Source organism: Heterocephalus glaber, unplaced genomic scaffold, assembly GCF_053883595.1.
Source record: "Heterocephalus glaber isolate CG9 unplaced genomic scaffold, H.glaber_assembly_v1.0 deba00001463, whole genome shotgun sequence".
Lineage (NCBI taxonomy): Eukaryota > Metazoa > Chordata > Mammalia > Rodentia > Bathyergidae > Heterocephalus > Heterocephalus glaber.
The window spans coordinates 16,656,331-16,676,119 of record NW_028258310.1 but is presented as its reverse complement, the minus strand read 5'-3'; positions in this window follow the sequence as shown (position 1 = coordinate 16,676,119).

The following is a 19,789-nucleotide window of genomic DNA, read 5'->3' as shown; positions in this document are numbered from 1 at the left end:
AGAAAGTGCAGAATGTGGATAAAGAGGCATCTGACTGGATGGTGCAGCAGGGTGGATAGATGTCACAAGATGGATGGAATCTAAGTATGAAAGACCTAATATGATTTGGATCCTGTCTGCCTTTCCAAACTCACCACTTCCACTCTCCTTGCCCCATGCCCTCCTCACCCAGGCTCACACCCTCACCCGCACCCATGCTAAACTACCTTAAGGCTATTTCAGCCTCCTTAGTCTTACTCAAACAGGCCACACACCTCCTGTTTTGGGCTTTGGCATACTCCTGCCCAGAATATTAATAATTACTCTTGTATCACCATTCAGAACAGGAAAAGCTGCTGCCTCTTTAAAGAGGGGTTCCTGAATATTCAAAGACATATTTCATTTCACTGATTTACTTCTCATCTCTGTTTAGAATGTAAACTCTATCAGGGCAAGGGCATTGTCTATGTCATTCTTAAATGCAGACTCAGTGCTACTGTAGTACTTTATATACCGTAGGTGGTCAACGAATACTTTTAAATAAATGAATTAAAATCAAATACCAAGGTAGTAGTCAGTTAATATATAGGCTAAGTAATTCAGAAAAAAAATGGGAGAGCTATTTGGTTTGCCTATACAAAGAAATAGTTGAGTGAGTTTTAACTTTTTAGTTTGATGACAGGTCTCACCAAAATAAAACAAAGACTGCATTCTCATTTAAATAGGTGACATACATTAGTTTTTGTTGACACAACTGCAGTAGCAGACAAGGCAAATAAACCCACTATGACCCTTGAGAGACCATCTCCTCTAATTGACAGGAACAAAAATTGCTGTTCTGGTTTGATCTGGAAGCTGAGTGTGTTGAGAAAGCCTAAATTTACTTCTAGCCTTGATACAAACTCATCTGTTTGCCATTTGTCTGGTACAATTGAAAGCACCGTTCTTATAGCCAGCCTGCCCGGTAATGAGGTATCATACTTGCTGTTGCCGATATTGTCAGAACCATGTCCCCAACGTAATATGCAAACACAACTTCTGCAGAAGTCAGTAATTATGCAGGTTGATCAGCCTAGAAGGTCAGCATATATTATAGAGGAGACAGTTTTGGCTGATTAGAAATCTCAAGCCGAGATAGCAACTTGAACATCTATTATTGCTTAACACAAAACAAAAGCCCAGCAGCTCTCTCTCTCTCTCTCCTACAATTTATTCCTTGAGGATTCTGTCAGAAAGGCGACTGCTTGAGATTTTCCAGCATTGCAGGCATGTGCACCAAGCTCTTGTCTACTTATTCTTGCATCTTTCATCAGGAAGCACAAAGAAACCCAGAGGCTGTGTGGCAAGACAGCAGAGGAACAGGGAATAAAGGAGTTGTTTCTCTGAGGTCTGGCGACTGACTGCAAGGCCAGGGCAGGGGCACTGCACACACAGGGAAACTGGGCCTGGGCAGGTTCCCTAATTCCTCCTAGCATCAGGTTACTATCCATAAAATGCAGAAAATAACATCTATCCCATTTGTTGTGCAGCATTAAATAGGATAATAAGTATGTAATCCTTTTAAACTAAAAAGTGCTGTGAGAAATCAGGTTAATTAACTATATTCAATTATATCCATGCCTCCCACCCTGTCCTTTTTAATAGAGTTTGGGAAAACGGTAGGAACTTCTGGACTTTAGTGTGAAGTTCCTCTGAACTATTGTGAATATTAGAGAGACAATCCCATAGTGGAAAAATCTAGGCCTCAAAACCGAGGTTTAATTCTGCCTCCACCATTCCCTAACTATGTGTCACTAGGCAACTTTCTAGACTTCTTTGCACCTTTTCTCTCACCAGTAAAATAGAAATCTGAGTCATTCCTCTAAGGGTCATTGTAAGATTAAATGATATAAATGAATTATTCTACATAATTAGTGGGGTTGTCTGAGGAATGAAATCACTGTTTGGTCCTTAAGGCAAATGTTTTCTAAACTGATTTGTCTTCAGAGTCACCTTCTAAATTCAGATTCCAAGTTCACAAACCATGGATCCTGACTACACAGACTGGGCTCAGTGATTGGGCACCTTCACCTTCATAACCTCTGAGTGATTCTGATACATAATCTTGGTTGAGACTGCTGCTAGGAGGCAAAATTTAACCTCACTGTCTTGTTTGAAGAATGGCTCCCTAGAGACCCTGCTCATTGGGAAGAAAGGTTCCTTATTAACCTTCCTGAGTCTCAGCTTTGTCTTTAAATAGGCACAGGGCCAAACCTCCTTTGCCGAATTTCTGTAAAGGGGTTATGTGCATGGGCTCTGGAGTAAGACCACATGATGGAAAGGGAACTCTCCTCATGCCAGGCAAAAAGAAGGTGCCAGTCAAGTTTGTTTGCTTTTCTTCCCTCTGTGTGTATTCACACTGTCTGTCTAGCTGGTCAGAGAGCCTCTCCTGCCCCTCATTCATAACCAAATCTCTGCATAGCTTTATGTTCCTTCTGCCTCACATGCACAATGACTCTTAAGAAACAAACAAACAAACAAACAAATAATTCTATTTGGTTGTGGAAAATCACTCCTAAAAGCAAGCCAATTGTTCATAGGTACAGAGTGTAAAAAGGGTCTGAAAAATTCTTTTTAGCCAGAGAAAAGGAGTTCCATGATTATTCTTAGTTTTCCCTGCACAGAATCATTAAGAATTTGAAACAATCTTAATTTTATGGAAGAAATCGTATGTTCACAAGTAGGAGTATCTCCAGAGAATTGAGGATAATTTCTAGTGAAATTTAAAAACTGTTTATACTACAGAAGTCTTCATTGGGCCCCTCACTACCCACAGCCACCAAGCTTAAAACTAATTGAGTCAGAGGGGCTGGGGATTTAGCTCAGTGATTTTGCTGCCTGCTGCGCAAGTGCAAGGACCAGAGTTCGATCCCCGGTACCAAAACAAAACAAAAACTAATTGAGTCTGCCAGCCATAATCACCCTATATGTATTACACCAAGCAGAAACGGACTTTTTGCCTGTCTGGATGCAGATAGTTCTGTGTCTTCTGTCATCTGTGTGTTTTTTGCATTCCCTAGATGTTAAGCCCAAGGGTGACAACAGGGCTCAATGTCCCTTTCTTAGCAGGGACAACATAATCACCCATTTCCTATACACACAACTCTGCAGGTGGCTCAGACCTCCTTTTCCTTAGAAAGTCAGGCAGCTATTACAGGTTTGCTCTTCAATCAGCCTTATATCTCTTCCCTGGAGGACTGGCGTGGGAGATTTTCTCCCCTCCGTGTGAATTGTGCTCAGTCCTTTATTAAATTTTCTGCTGGTGAATGAGGAAATCAAGGAGACATGAAGTGATTGCAAAGTACATACTCCCCATTGTTTCTGGCAAGGCCTAGGGAAAAAGAGCAAAACTAGATTATTTTGGGACTTTATTTTATTAAGAGAAAATTAGTCTCTATGGAATAACACGTATTTGAAAAGATGCAAGTTATAATAATTTAAGTAATTAGAAAGTTAGTTTCAAATACGTGAAAATACCAGCTGGAACCCTAAGGACTCATGGTCATAATGGTGGAAGGACTCATGGGTGGAAGGAGGGACAATAGGGAGTTTAAAAAGTAGATGCCCTGTAAGACACAGCTGCTTTGTTTGCTATTCTACAGGAGGAGAAGCATATATTTTGGTAATTCTCTTGCAATTTCCCCGTATAACACAGTAGTACAAACTGTGTTGTGCCATGGAATATTCTAAGATGGGGCTCAGTATAGCAGTTTCTTATTACCATGCTTCAGTTATTGAGTGGATTACCTTACTTTCAAAATTTACTTAGACTTTCTAATGGCCTTATGAGAGGCATTATTATTAGCCCATTTTGCAGAGGGGAAAATGAAGTTTAGGGATGTGAATTAGCATGCTCTGTCTTGACAGTTTGGGACTGTTAGAGCTGGAACTCAAATCAGAACTAACATGTTGAGTCTGCTGTATGTACAGTCTTCAGCATTGTGCTGTGAGCCATCGCTCAGACTATTTGCCTCCTGTAACCCCGCTCACTCTGGAAAGTTCCCCCTGAGTGCTGTCTCCCACAGGAAGTAAATATTTGTTAAACGAATCTTAGATAACCCTCCTTCCTCTAAACAGTTGGCAATGTGTTGCACCTGACATTTGTCTCTGTTTTCACAATACCAGGTTGTACTTAGATCTCTAATATTCTTTTTTGTTGCTTTATCTTAGTCAGTTTAACATCTGTCTGTCCATCTACCTGACCACCCATCTTTCCATTCCTTCAACATCACTTGATAAATATATTCTGACCAACCAGTAGACAGACTGTAAGCACCAAGTGAGTTCTTGGAATGAATGGTTTCTAATCTCATTTAGTTTACAGTTTATCATAGCAGGAGAGACAGAAATTAATCAAATAGTCACCCCTACATATAGTTACAAAGAGTGACAGGTACCATAGAGAAATGTAGGCAGCTGTGAGTTCACCTAATTAGGCGGCCCTGATTTTGCCTAGAAGAGTCCAGAGGCCTTCCAGGGAAGTCCTGTTTGAACCAAGAGCTGTAGGCTACACCACCTCCAATAGCAGCTATCACTTATTGAGTGTGTGCTATGTGTTAGACTTTCTTTTAAGCATTTTTCATATAGTAACTCTCTGAAGCCTCTATACAGCCCTATGCATTATTTTTCAGCACCTATAGAGGTGAAGGGAAAGGGAAATTTTCCACTGGAGGCATAGGGATTTGAGGCTAATACATAAAAGCAGAGGAGAGCAATGTGTAATGAAATGAGAGGGGTCAAGAGGAGCAATGCTGAAGTTTTTGGCCTTACTCCTAAGAGTCTTGAGAAATCACTGTCTTTTCTTCCTTAAGCTGGGGAAGTGATATGATTAGATCTGTTTTCTAAGATCACTTTGGCTGCTGCATGGGCACTGGAATGTAGGAGGGGAAAAGCGGTGTGGAAAGACCAGCTGGGAAACTGCTGCTGTCCTCCTGGTAGGGTTTGAGCTAGGGTGGTAGCCCTGTTGGGGAGAGAAATAGATGAATTCAGGATATTCAGGATAGGGAGTCAAGTATTAAACTCCAGTTATAGATGCAAAATTCACATGGACTTACATGATAAAATGTAATCTTTAAATTTATCTCCACTTTAAGTCCCTTTGTCAAACTCAACAAGTCTCTAAGGGACTTCTCATTCTTCAGCTATAAGTCTTGTTGGTAGGAAAGTTTGAGGGTATTGTTTCTTAAAATCATAGATTGCCTGGGGGCTTCAAGGCTTTGAGGCATATATAGTCAACCCCTAGGCTGCAGAACTGACCATCTTGATAGACTTGAAAGTGATTTGACATTTGCATCGAGAAAACCTAAATTCAGAAAGTCCAGGACTTTGTTCATTCAGTGCTTCCGTTTACTGATAAAAGAAAACAAAACAAAATGCAACACAGTCATAAATCCCATAAGCTTGGAGGGAAGGTTCAAAGAGCAATTTTAAAAGATTTTATCACTGGAAAGTTAAGCTTTTATTGTGATAGTGTACCCATAAACATCTGAGAACAACACACACCCCACATTTGTTAAGCTACTCATGAAACTCGTAAACTAAATGGAGAGAACTTGGGGCCAAGCATTCTTGTTTGCAAACATTACACAATTCCAGCAGGTACTGGATTTTTAAAAATCAGAGAGGAATCTCCATAATTCTATACTCATATAACTATATTATGGATACTCACACAGGTAAAATTAAGTAGACAACTGAGACATTCATCTACATACTTTTTGTTTGTTTCTGTGGTACTGGGGATCATCTACCTAATTATTCACGCCCAAATTATTAAATCAGGTATTTGAGGTAAAACACGTTTTCATTTCTTGGAAACATGTCTTGTTTTGTTTTGTTCAGGGGGGATGTATGAATTTGAAGAATGAAACAATGTTATCTTAAATTATGCATGTACTATGACTGAACTGTGTTGAGGGCTAAAAGAGTATTGTTAATCGACCTTGGAATTGGAGAATATTGTTTCTGGATTTCCACATTTGCAAATACAAAGCATGAAGGATTTAGATAAGATTAAGAGTTTCTCATTTAATTTTCTCACAGTCCAGCTGGATGTGACTGTAGTTCTGAGGAATCCCTGAAGCCATAGTTTCCTGCAGTACAAGGGCAGGGCCTCTGACTGGGTTTCCAGGAAGGAACGAACCCCATCTAAAATGATGTATTTATTGGTGTAGTACTTCCGGGAACATGTTCTCACTAGATTGTCACACAGTTCTTCTGGGAGGCCTGGGACCATGCTGTGAGCTGCAGTACAGGACTGGAGGGTTAGAGAAACTCAACAGTTTACAGTGGGCTGAGGCATAGGAAGTGGTGAGGCTTATTAGCATGCTGTGGCTCAGGTCTCTACTGTCAGGTGTGTATTTACAGTAGATTGCTTACAGAGAGGCTCCCTTTTCCCTCCCTCCCTGGGCTTCTCTCTCTCTCATTCTCTTTCTCTCCCTTTCTTCCTTTTCCCCTACTGTCTTCCTCAATCTATGTTTATGAACTGCCTCTGTGAATGATACTACTGTGGTAGTCACTGATGAGAGAACACAGGCAATAAGCCAGACAACCCAAACCAAAAGCAAAACAAAACTGCTCCTAGAAAAAAGAAGAACAAAATTTCTGAGCCAAACTAATAATAGTGAGCCAAAATTTAGATAATCGAGCTAAATATGGTGTGTCCCTTTAACTTAATTAGGTGAATAGTATACTTATTCCTAATTATATCTTGGAGATAGAACCCCCAAACCATAAGATAGCCCTCTCTGGGTAATTTGGGGCAAGTTATTTCAATTATCAATCATTTCCTCAATTATAAAATAAAAAATAGTATGATGATTGAACCAAAGCATACATGGAATGGGTTGGTACACTGGGAGCCCTTAGGAAGAACTGTTTCAATTATTTTAGGGTGGGACCTCAGGTGGAGTTTATAAGGATGTGAGGGAAGGTAGAAGGGGCTTCCAGGGAAGCAGCATTTGTGAAATATCTACTACATGCCAGAGTATTCACCGAACAGGTGTATCTGTCCCTCTGCATGTTGGCCAAGCCATGCATGTACTGTTCTTGGGTCTCATAGGATGTTCAGGTCTTATAGAAACAGGTCTACCCTTACCACTCCACCTACAATGTATACATTCCAAGCTACTCATAGTCCTCAAAAAACCATTAAATCCTGGACCTATAGGGTGAGGAAGTAATTCCTTGTTAAATTCTTTCTCAATGCTGATTTCACCAAACACAAAGTCTCAGATGGGAGTTATTAGTCTTTCACATGTCATAATGTCCATTATAACCAAAAAGAGCAAGTGATCAGCCCAGAACCACTGGCAGACAACTGCCTAGGTAAATATTATTTTTTACATTTGTTTTTACAGTATTTTTTGCAATTACAATAATAATATAAAATTTCCTTTTAAGTAATTCTGAGTAAAAGGGGAAGGTGATTTAAAAGATTATTAAGTAAACGTTAAGCACCTACGTTAAAATGAAGCTAGTAAGAGATGGTGTGGCAATGTAACAAAAAGCATGAGTGTATTAAAATTACTGAAGCTTGGGAACTACTGCTCTAGTCAAAAGAAAACCATGCCTATTCACAATGGACTTATGATCTCTAAATCTTATTTTAAAGCCATCCAAGGCTCTCTGTCCCCAGAGAAAGAAAGGGTGATAGACACAGCTCTCTAAGCCCACCTATGACCATGGCAACTGTGGTGTTCCTGAATTGAATAATAAAAGCGTAGGCAAAGGAACTGTGCAGAGTGAGCCAGAGGGAAATGTTTAGGTTGCTGGTGTAATAGCCAGGAAATAGACATATCTTAACCCACAAGATCAAACCTTATTTGGGCCCCTTCCTCTATCTGTGTTCCAGAGGACTGTTGCATATGGCTCTATGGTGAAGGTGAAGTGCCCATGAAGATGGAATGTCCAAAGGAAGGAAGAACAGTGACTATCAGATAAGATGAAACCTTTTCTTGGGATCTGTGCACATACTGTTATCTTAATCTTACTGCATGCATTTCTGATCAAGAACTTAATAACTTTCTGCTTCTCTTGAAAAACAGTGTGGGGAGCACATTACTTTGCAGTCAGCAGCTAAGGGAACATTACAAATATACTTCAAGAAGCAAGAAGAAGCTGCATAAAAAATCGTCCAATAAAAAGGACCCTCAAGGCCTTTACCTTCACGAACTCAGTCTATATACAGGACTAATACTCACATTTCCAAATCAATATGATCATCTTCTTTACAGATGAGGAATCAAGCTCAGAAGGAGTGAAGTAATAGCTTTTAAGCAAATAGCAGAGATAAAGCAGGAATCCAAATCCGGGCCTAACATCCGTTTGTTTTTTACTATACGTTCTAATTGGATCGAACAGGGGTTTTGTTTTACTTTGTGATCTTGCTTTTATTCTTTATTTTTTTAAATATTATTTTATTGGTACATTTTAGGTATACAATATAATGGCATTCATCATTGGAAATTTGCACCTTTACATAATCTCTCTTGGTTCTTATTTTTCCCCCTTCCCCTCCCCTCCCTTCAACCCCTCCATCTCTCCCTATTTACGAAGACTTTGTTTCCATTTTCTCATATTAATTCCATTCTGTGATCTTGCTTTTAAATCAGGGTCTTTATACATATGGCTTAAAGTTTCCATACTCTCTTTAAATTTGAGACAGCTTTATCTGCAAGTGAGGTTTTTCAGATGCACAAAGCAAGTTTCTGTTTCATTTGCTGATGGAATAACTTGTTGAAGCAATAAATCTATGATCTGGCAAGGAGATTGTGTGAGTATATTATGAATATACTCTTTCTATAGTGTTTTCCCTACCTACATATAATTCAGCTTGTTTTTTGCTCATTTGTTGATTCATTCATTTGACTGTATTTATCAAATATTTACTTTGATGTCAGACTTAATCCTCTACATCTACCCACAAATGAATTTGGAACCATCTTTGAATATACTAATGTCACATTTCCCCCTAGATAATATGCCAGGTATGTTTTTTACACCACCGCAATGTTAAATGCACTCCTTGCCTGCTGGATCATTATATCAATTCCGTCGAAGGTCCTCCCCGGGGACAGTAAGTGAAGATGCCATCAAGAAGAAGTTCTTTGATGAGAGAAAAAGTTTCCAGAAGTCACTTTTTCCCTTTTCTTTCACTTTAGGAGGAAAGTCAAAACGAAAAGAAAAATCTCTTAAGTAAAATAAATGGTTGTTTCAGTATGTGATGGCCTCCAAAATATCTTTCTAAATATCAAAGTGGACACAAACTCTTGCTCTCTCTTCACTTGCCCTTGTAGCGTAGTGGTTAAGATTCTCATCATGTACAGATTATGTAAACTTTTCCTTGCGCCTGTTTTATTTACCCTTTCAATTGATTTTGTGAGCCTTTTTTTTATGATGAAACTACTATCCTCACTTTCCTGTTCTCTCAAAAGCAAAGGCAGATTGTTAGTGTTTCTGATACCCACGTGCTTCCTTTGATCAGAAGAACCAAATGCATCTCTGGTTCTATAACCTGGGATTTTACTTTAGATAATGATCAGAAGAACATGGGAGAGGGCCGGGGATTTAGCTCAGTGGTTTCGACACCTGCTACTCAAGTGCAAGGACACGAGTTCAATCCCCGGTATCAAAAAGAAAAAAGAAAAGAGAAGAACATGGGAGAGATTACAAATGGTGTTCTTGTACTTATTCTCTGAATGAATTTAATATATTTTCATCAGTTAATATATTAATAGAGCATATTTATTAAATGCCTATTATGTACAGGAAATTATATAAAATGATAAACAATGTATAGAGTGAATAGAAGGTATAAACTCTGTTTTAGATCAGAGAGTGATAGTATAATCAAATATCAATTACCTTCAGATATCTGGAACCAAATAGTATTGTCTTCTTCAGATACACAGCCAGTATGTAGCTATATACAGAATGTAGCTCCAGATGCAATAAAGTAAGTCTTCTTGAATGAACAAATAAAGGAGTACAGAGGTAGAGAAGACAAATCTCCTTAAAAGATAAATTTAGAACTGAGGATTCTGATAAATATATATAGATGGAAAAATAAGCACTCAAAGAAGAAAGAAAAACACCAATAGAAACAGAACACTAATAGTGAGAAGACCTAATACTGATAATCTTAAAAATAATCAAAGGAATCTATAGGCAAGAGGCAAATATATTTATAAACTTGTGGATCTCTAGAACCAGGTAAATTAAGTTGCTCTAGGGATGGAAAGTTATTTTTAGAGCAAAAAGAAAAAAGAAATAACACTTTACCTCTGATTTGTTAATTTATAAGATTTGCTACTTAAGAAGTGATATTGACAAAAGATTTAATTTGGCATATATAGACCATCTTGGGTGGACCTGTGCCAATTTGGTTCTATTAGAACTGATAGGCTTACAAATCTAAAGGTGGTTACAGTTAAGGATCTTCTCCCCTACAACTTTGCTTTCAGATTATCACAAAAGTAAGCCACAATCCAGTCTTTTGTACCTACAGAATTTACTAAAAGCAAGCACCATTCTAGACCCTGTAATTTCCTTGAATTCCAATTCTGTCCTTTTAGTATGATACCATGTATGAAAGTCTCATTGGATGCAAACCGGTAACATTCTGGGCCAATATATCATTAACCCTGTGGCTGGCATCATGCAAACACCGTCATCCAAATCAGCAACCAGGGCTCAGCTTTGGCTGCCATCTCCAAAGGTACAGACAGAGACGTTCACTTAGAGTGGAGTGGTTTATGGAAGTTTAATACTCTTTCTTGAGCACAACTGAAAAAAAGCCAAAATTGAATAAAAAAGTGTTTTAAGGCATCAGAGAGCTATAAAAGCAACAAGGACCAGATGGGCTAAAGTATCAGGTGAGAACACCCTAGTGGGGTGAGCTGAGAGCTTCTGTAGTTTTTTCCCAGGGGCATTTGCCAGTTCTCTGGGTGTGGCCAAGAGGCTGAGAAACCTGACTTGGCTCCAGTGAAGGGCTCTGGCAGTGAAAGGAGAAAACAGCACTGACTGTGCAATTATGCAGCCCTGGTGGGACCCACACTGGTGATTTGAATGGCTTCGACACACAGCTAGTTTCTTCTTGAAGGTATTTTCTAAACTCTGATGCTGGGAAGGGAGGGAGACATAGAAACTAAGTTTTGAAATGTCTGAAAAGCAGAACAACATTTTCCTTAAACTCATGGACTTTGACCTGCTGAGGAGGATCTCGGAGTTAGCAGGGCCTCTATGGCAGTGGTGACTTGACCAGTCTGTGGTCATCTTTACCCTGGCAGCATTTGCCAATTCTGAGTTTGGCCAGTGCTGGGCATCCTACTTAGCCTAGCAAAGGATCACTGGTGGGATGTAGAAAAGCAAAACTTTTGGCAATCATGTGAGTGCGGAATGACAAAATTAGAGACTTCTAGGTCTCTTGATTTCCCCTAAGATATTTGCAGAATTCTGAAGCTGCATAGAGTTGGAGAGTAAAAATGAAAGACCTCTGAAAAGCAGAGTGGAATTTTCTGTACTTTGTTATTCACTGAGAACTCAAGGATCTATCAGGAGCCAGGGGCCTGGGCAACATTTCAGGCGTTCACTTGGAAGAACAACCTCACTATGGAAACAGGAGCAAATTAGAAGTCCACCCACCCCAGTCACAGGCTTAGGGAAGGTGTTCTCCAGCCCTAATCTATCTGCGTCACAGAGGAAATGGTTGATTCTTTTGGTAGAACATGCCATTGTTTAGAGTCTCCATAAGCTTGTATATACACTATCTTCATTCAACCAGATACAAAGATCAGTGAAGTTAAAAGACTCTCATACCCTACCATGCCAGGATGGAATGTGTCTCTATACTATTTTTAGCCAATCTACATCTTAAACACCTTAATTTCATTAATAAAAATGCCTCTCTATCATCTATTATGATAATGAGGAGTTGGAATCCTTACAGCAGCACTTCTGGGGTATGACTAATGATTAAGTGTCTGCTGATCTCACTGCAGTGTATATTTCTGATTAGGTGAAGATTAACGTATGTGTATCTGTAATACATTGTTTGTGATGCAGTGTTTCAAAGTAAATTATAGATCACATAACAGATCAAGCTTCTTAAATTCAATCAACTCTGAGTCTACCTAAATGAGAGCTTAAAACATTATAGGAGATCAACAATAATTGTTTAGTAAATCAATCAACTAAATATGTAGATAAAATCATAAAATGATAGATAAAATCATAAAATGGTAGATTTGAAATGTTGCAGGCAGTTAGAACAAGGTGCTGTTAGCTTATTGTACCTCTTCTCCCTAATGTGGCACAAAACTCCCTGTTGCCCTATAGTGACACTCTCTCCCCCAACCCTGAACAGATCCACGGCAATGTGGGAGCTATCCCCTGCCACCACAGTTTTGTCTTTTTAAGAATGTCTCATAAGTGGAATCATATCATATGCAATCTTTGGTTTTCTTTATCCAGAAAAAATCTCTTTGAGATTCATCCAAGTTACAGTGTATATAAATACTTTGTTCCTTTCTACTACTGAGTAGTATTCCATGGTCGATATACCACAGATTACTATTCATTCTTACATTCTTTTGAGGTATTTCTACTTTTTGGTGATTATAAATAAAACTGCTATACACATTTTTATATAATTACTGAATGGAAGTAAGTATTAATTTCACTTGGGTAAATATCTGAGAGTATGATTATTGGATCACACAGTAAATATACAAATAAGAACCTGCCAACTATTTTCCAGAGTGGCTGTGCTATTTTGGATTCTCATCAGAAATGTCTGAGAGTTTCAGCTGTGGCATATCCTCAGCACTTGGTATTGCATTTAAAAAAAATTTAGCCATTTAATACTAGGTGTGTGCCATTAAAACTTCTAATAACATTATGAAGGGTTTACTGTAATTATCTGAGTTTTTTATTTTATTTTGGTACCGGGGATCAAACTTGGGACCTTGCACTTGTGAGGAAGGGGCAGAACCACTGAGCGAAATCCCTGGTCCTATAATTATCTAAGTTTTAAGAGGGAGAAAACCAAGGCTCAAAACGATAACCTCACATGCAAGGGTTACAGGTAGAATTTTACTCCAGCATGAGGCTCAGGGTCCTGGAAGCATTCCTTGTTGTGGTACAGAAGCAATCTATTTGAGAAGAAATGTATCTTCATATGTAATTTTTTATTTGCAAATCATATACTTTAAGAATCTTGTTTGTACCTCTCAAAGTTGGAGATACGTCATCTGTTAGTTTTGTGGAAAAATGGGAGGACATCGTTAATTGGAAATATTCTTTTCTGAGGGAGGTTATAAGAGAAGGCCTCACAGGTGAGTTAAAGAGGAGGATTTGAATTTTCTCTTGCATGAAGAAGTATCCAAGGAAGACAAAAACAGAAAATGTTCCCTGTGACCTTTTACTCCCCTTCTACTCTTTGCTCTCTTAGGCTAATCATTGCTTTTGTCTGGTCAAAAAATGCCAGCTCTTAAGAGCTACTTTTTATAGATTTGACAAAAGAATTTTTTCCTCTCTTTTTCTTCCGTTGAATTTTTCTTTTTTCTTATTCTTTTAAAACTATGGTCTTAGGATGATTTCACAGCCCCCTCTGAAGCTATGATGTGAATCTTTAACAGCAATACAGTCACAGGGAATGAAAGTCTGACCATGGCTCATACAAAGAAGGGAAATTTTAAAAGCCACATGACACTAGCTAGGTTTGTTATAATACATGAGTAACATAAATCTGAAAATATAAAACTATTTGCCTATAATTTGATGAGATCATTTCCATGACTATTTATTTATTTGACATTGCTATTTGTTTGATAGGCATTTGGATTAGCCACAGCCTAGTGAAAATAAACTGGAAATAGAAGAATGATTAAGACTCAGAAATTGGACAGGAAGCAATTACTCTTTAAAGAGTTCATCTCTGGGGGACAAAAATAATCCTCTGATTTTTGCATCACCTGGTCCATCCCTAGCACCTCAGTTTCCAGCTACATGCTTGAGTGTGCGCTGGTCTCACTCCCTCTGGCATTTCCTCTCTCTCTACGTGCCCAACTCTCCCTCCCAGTTTGGAAAGTCCTTCTGTTGTGAGCAGGTTATATTTTTAAAGCCATGTACCGGAACTTCAGTGCTGCTGGGGAATTCCTTCTTCAAACAGTTTTATTCCTAAGAGAAATCACTTCGTGTAGGCTTTTTAATATTTCATTACAGACCCTAAGTGGAAGAGTGCCTCCTAGAGTAGACAGCACAGAATCTCTGGACATTGCTTCAACGACCTTAGAGTTGTCCCCCACTTAGATTTCTGAAAAGAACTAACGCTCTTCTAGACCATAGGACAGAGTTGACATCTTTGTCTTTGCTCTTAACCTTGTTGGCAAATTGCCCATTATATTGTGATTCTAAGCGTATTAACCTCTATATGATATAAATCTCTTGTTGCTTGCTTATATTTGGGTTGCATGATTCCAAGTCCCATATATGCAAATGTTTGTGACAAAATGCCTATTATAAATGATACATTTTTGCTGTCTTTTCTTTTTTTTACATAACAGCAAATCATCTAGAAGCAACCTAAGTAGCCATCAATAAGGGAATGGTTAAATAACTATGATACATCTTTATAACAGACTATGCAGCCACAAAAAAGAAATGAAATTTTTAATGGCCAATTTAGATTTAAATCTAGGTATATTATTAAGTGGAAAATAGTGTGAATAATATGATATAAAGTAAAAGAATAAGAGCCAGGGATTTAGCTCAGTGGTTCCGCCGCCTGCCTCGCAAGCACAAGGTCCCGAGTTTGATCCCTGGTACCAGAAAAATAAATAAATGAATAAAGCAAAAGAATATATAAATATATTTCCTTGTATGTTTCAAATATTTTTGAAAGACTACATAAGAAACTAATGATAATGAGTTCCTTAAATGAGGAGACCCAAATGACAGTGTGCAGAGGTAGAAGGGGATGTTCTGTTCTTTTAAACTTTCTAAAATTTTAAATTATATGCGTGTGTTAAACTTATATTTAAAAATCAAGAGATAAAAATTATGAAGTCACAATAGTCACAGATTAAGTTTTCAGGGTATCACTTCATTTATGTGTAGAAAGATACTGAGAAAATATATTAAAATGACAACTATGTCCATTACTTGCAGTTACATAGTTGCTATGAGGATGAAGATTGTGAGGCTGAACTTGAAAACAACCAAATGTGTCTGAATTTATACACCAATAAGCAGCTTATTCTTGATTTGGTGTATAAATGTATTTTTGCATTGTAGACATTAGACTTCTTTAGATCTCCCTATTTAGTGTTATTAATAACAAGTATATTACTTGTTAAGCAAGTAATATATAAGCAAGTATATCACTGTAGTATAATTTTTATATTTTAATAACTATATTCAATATAATCGTTCCTTTACAATCCAGTTTTTCTTTTATGTGCTTAGAATGAGATGGAATCCAGGGGCTTTCCAGAGCGACAAAGGTTCCCAAAGTACAAAAGGTAGCTCTGGTAAATAAGTCTAACTTTAGAGCAAGGAAAACTGTGGTAAGGCTTTATGATCATACATTCTTTTTGAACATTTTTTGCTAAGTGCAAAAAATCAAAAGTACTCTCAAAAGATGAAGATATGCCATTGCTTGTGATATTTTAGGAAATGTTCTATCAAGAAAGGTAGAGTTTTATGCACAGAATTATCAGGTTTTGTATTGTGTCTCATTTCCTAATATGCAAATCATTTATTCATCTCATGAATATTGATGAGTGCCCACTAGGTAGAAGGCACTGCTGTGGACAGTGGACAAGTTCAGTGAGCAGGACAGACATAACCAGTTACAACAGAAGGAAACAACCACAGAAAAGCTAAGAAATACAGAAGTCAGCAGCATCACGTATTTTTAAATTCTATGATAAAAATTAAACGGTATCATTCTATTTCTAGAATGAAAGGAAATAACACTGTGACTAGCTGCTTGGTTTTGGCACTGCATGTTTTCCATTCAAATCCTAGCTCATTGCTCAATGGTATCTGTGACCTTGACCCAGCTACATGGCCTTTCTACCTCCACCCCAGCTTGTTATCTATAAAATGGGCCTATTAACATTATCTACTAGAAAGAGCTGATTTAAAGAAACTAACCATTTCCTCAGGACTAAGTACAGGTTTTGAAGATTTTAATAAATTTTCTTAAGGAAATTCTTTCTTGGCATTGTAAGACAGTGATCTAGACTAGAGTCAAAGAGTTGTCATGCTATTTTAACCTAAGATATCTGCACATATTAAAATTATAGGGAGAGAACAACTAGTTTCATAGTGGCCACTTTTCTCTACCATATTCTGTGAGAACACAGGACCCAGTGAGTGTAGAAAATTGAATGAGGGAGATTGGCTCAGAACTTATGGAGAAGGAGAGTTAGAATTTCTGGCAAGCAGAGATATTTCTAAAGAATAACTTGTACAGTTAGGAAAGAACTGTCTCAAGTAGGGCAGAGATGGGTCCTATGGTGAAAAGAGGTTTCTCTATTCAGCATATATTGAATGCAAGGTCCTGGCCCACTCAGTGAGGGTATAGAGTGAATAAGAGGACAAGTCCTTCCCTTATGGAGCCTACATTCTAGTGTGGAAGACAGTTAATAAACAAGTACATTCACATTAAGCAATTAATGGTAAATAAAGTTCAGGCAGTAATAGTTTCTCTGAAGAAAATAAACAGTAAGAAGATAGACAAGGTTTGGAAAGGAGTGTGGAGGAATTTAAATTGAGGCATGAGCAATTTCATTTATATTTTTAAAAGGTCATTTTGCTTTCAGTGTAGATGATCCACTGAACAAGGATAAGAATAGAAGCTGGGAGATCTATAGCAGCAGGAGGCTACTGCAGTGGACTTTGTGAGACATAATGGTGGCTTGGACCCAGTAGTGGGAATTTGGATGAGAAAGGCAGGGGGACAGATGAGTCAGCTGGAACAGGAAAAGCAGGCACAAAGGCAAACATAACAAAAAGTCACTGCATGGGAGTTTAAGGTGGAAAGAACACTTGGGATCATTCTGGTTCAACCCATTAGATTATGTGATGAGGAAAGTACATCCCCGGAGGGTGAAGCTGCTCACCCATCACCTCAGAAGCAGGGTAATCTCCATGCCTTCTGACCTCCTATCCTCCATTTTACAACCATGGTGGAAAAACCAGAGTAGGAGGAGGAGCAAGGGGGTGGGCAGAAGAAATAGAGGCAAGGGAGTAGGGAGGACAGAGAAGAGAGAGGGCAAGGGGCAGTGAATGATGCCAGAAAATGAAAGGAAATCAAAATAGAAAGAGAAGAAAATGACAACAAGTGAATAAGGATCGAGCAGGCAGGGAAGAGGAAGGAAGAGGAAGAAGGGGATCTTGTTGCTGGAATTATTTAGGCTGTTTTTTCCAGTTGAGCTTAGGTTTAATAGACCATTGCCTGGCTCACCACAGTAGTCAGGACACCCACAGCAGCAGTTGGAGCAGCTGCCAAGGCCACCTGAGCCACAGGAACAACGGCAAGGGAAGTGCAGATGTGCAGGAAGTTGCTTGGGGCAGAGCCACGTTAGCCAAGATAATGTTCTTAGCCACCTCTCAGGATAGGCCCTCTTCCCCAGGCAGCCCAGAGACCAGGCCTGTCCCTCATCATTACCATCACCACCATCCCAAGCATGCTGCCACCATGCATTCTTCTCTGTTTTCCTCACAAAAACCCTAGAGGGAAGTACTACTTTCCTTAGATCAGTTTTCCCCAGAATAACTTGTTAACATCATCTTAGAGCCAGGAAGTTGCCAAAAGGCTCTGCTATCATCTTTTTGTTTTATTGTTTTACTTCCCTCTTGAAAAGAGAACATGGGGTCATCAACAGCCTCCTTAAGAGGTGTTGGTGACATTGCTGAAGTGAGGCTAGTGGGAGCTTTGACCCCTTGGCCATTCCCATCCACAGAGTGCTCAGTTTCAGTTGCATTAGCAGCTCACAGGACACAACCAGAAGTTTCTTTAGGATTTTCATGCTGCTGCATTGTGTAAAACATACAATGATTGGCCTTCACTTTTTCCTTCAAGGTCCCCTTCAAATACCACATCTTCTATGAAAGATTTTCTTTCTTTCCAGGCAAAATAACTGCCTCACTCCTCAGTGCCCTCACAGTCATACATTTTGATTTGAAGCACTCAGTCAACTCGTCCATCACAGCAAGAGCTTCTCAAGGAAAAGAGCAGTGTGGTAGCCATTTCTGTGTCCTTGGCACCTTGCACAGTGCCCGGCACTGTGGACACACTCTGTGTTAACTGAAAAGTTAGAAAGCAAAAGGGCATTTGTGGCAGTCAGTGTGAATCAGTTGACACTACCATGTTTTCTTAAGTCAGAAACTTACGTAAAAAAGGACATTGTTAATCCCATGAGTGTATTCATGTTTTTTCTATTGATGAGAGATTAAATAGCATATAGATTTCTTTTGGAAGAGTAATTAATAAAAATATTTTATAAGAATGAGAATTATAGAATTAACCTTTTGTTAGCTTCAAATTGTCATTCTGCAAGGAAAAATGTAGATAAATATACATGGGTATTCACTGTTATTTTAATCATTTTTATTTCAGACTTTGGCTCCACAAGCAATAGAAATGAGATAACCAACTGTGTTACTGAAATGAAAATACAGATATAACTAGTTTTCGAGGCAAATATTATATGGCGCATGATGTTGACATATTTTTACATTACTATGACTAGCATTATTGCGAATTCACTTTTATTTATGATTTGGTCTTTGTACCTCCGATTTCATTATTAACTAAAACTTCAAAGCATCACTCTTACTGACATGTACTGAAGATAAAAATACACTGTATTTTCCTCATCTACCTTTGCCTCATTCTTTATTAAAAATATAGCCATGGGCAAATTAGCAAAAAGAACTGGCAATAAGCATACTGAAATTGCAACTCAGACACATGACACTAATCCATAACCGTTATACCAGTCAATGGTGAATCCACAATCAGGGCTCACTTTGGATCTAGCTGGCAAAGAAAGAGAGCAGTCTGAGGGCTATGCACAATATGCAGCAGAAACTCTTAAATTCTTTTTTCTTTTCTTCCAGAAATTGAAAAATAAATATGCAAGCATGATGTATTGCCATGGCAATCTTCAGTCTTCCCTGGTTATATTTAAAGTATTTTGTTCATCAACTTAAGAAATTACCGAGTATCTAATAATTTCACTGTTCTAGTATAAACAGTTATTAGGGTAAACTGAGTTGACCTCACTTGCACCTTTCAGTCTCCTTTCAGCCTCTTACTTCCTCAAAATGGAATTCTTCCTCACTAAAAGTCATCATCCAGCGTGGCATTTCATCTGTGACTGCAAATCCCTATGACTGCTACAGTTACCATGTGGCATCTACCAAGCTTTCTTCTCCTGATCTAGCACCCACCCACTTGTTGACATCTACTATCTTTGTTCAGACCTTCCAGAAGTCCTGTCACCTTTATATCATGAATAGTGCCAGGCAAACATTATTACTGCCTGAAACTTTCCCCCAAGCTGGCCGTGTACATGATGCTATCATGGAGTGGGCTCCATGAACAGAGGAGGAGAGGTGGAGAGAGTATTGCTCTCCCCCCAACTCAGTTCTCCCTAACTCTGTCTTGATTTCATATTGCTCTTATAACAAATCATCACAGCCTTAGTAGCTTAAAACAACCTAATTCATTATTTTATGGTTCTAGAGGTCAGAAATC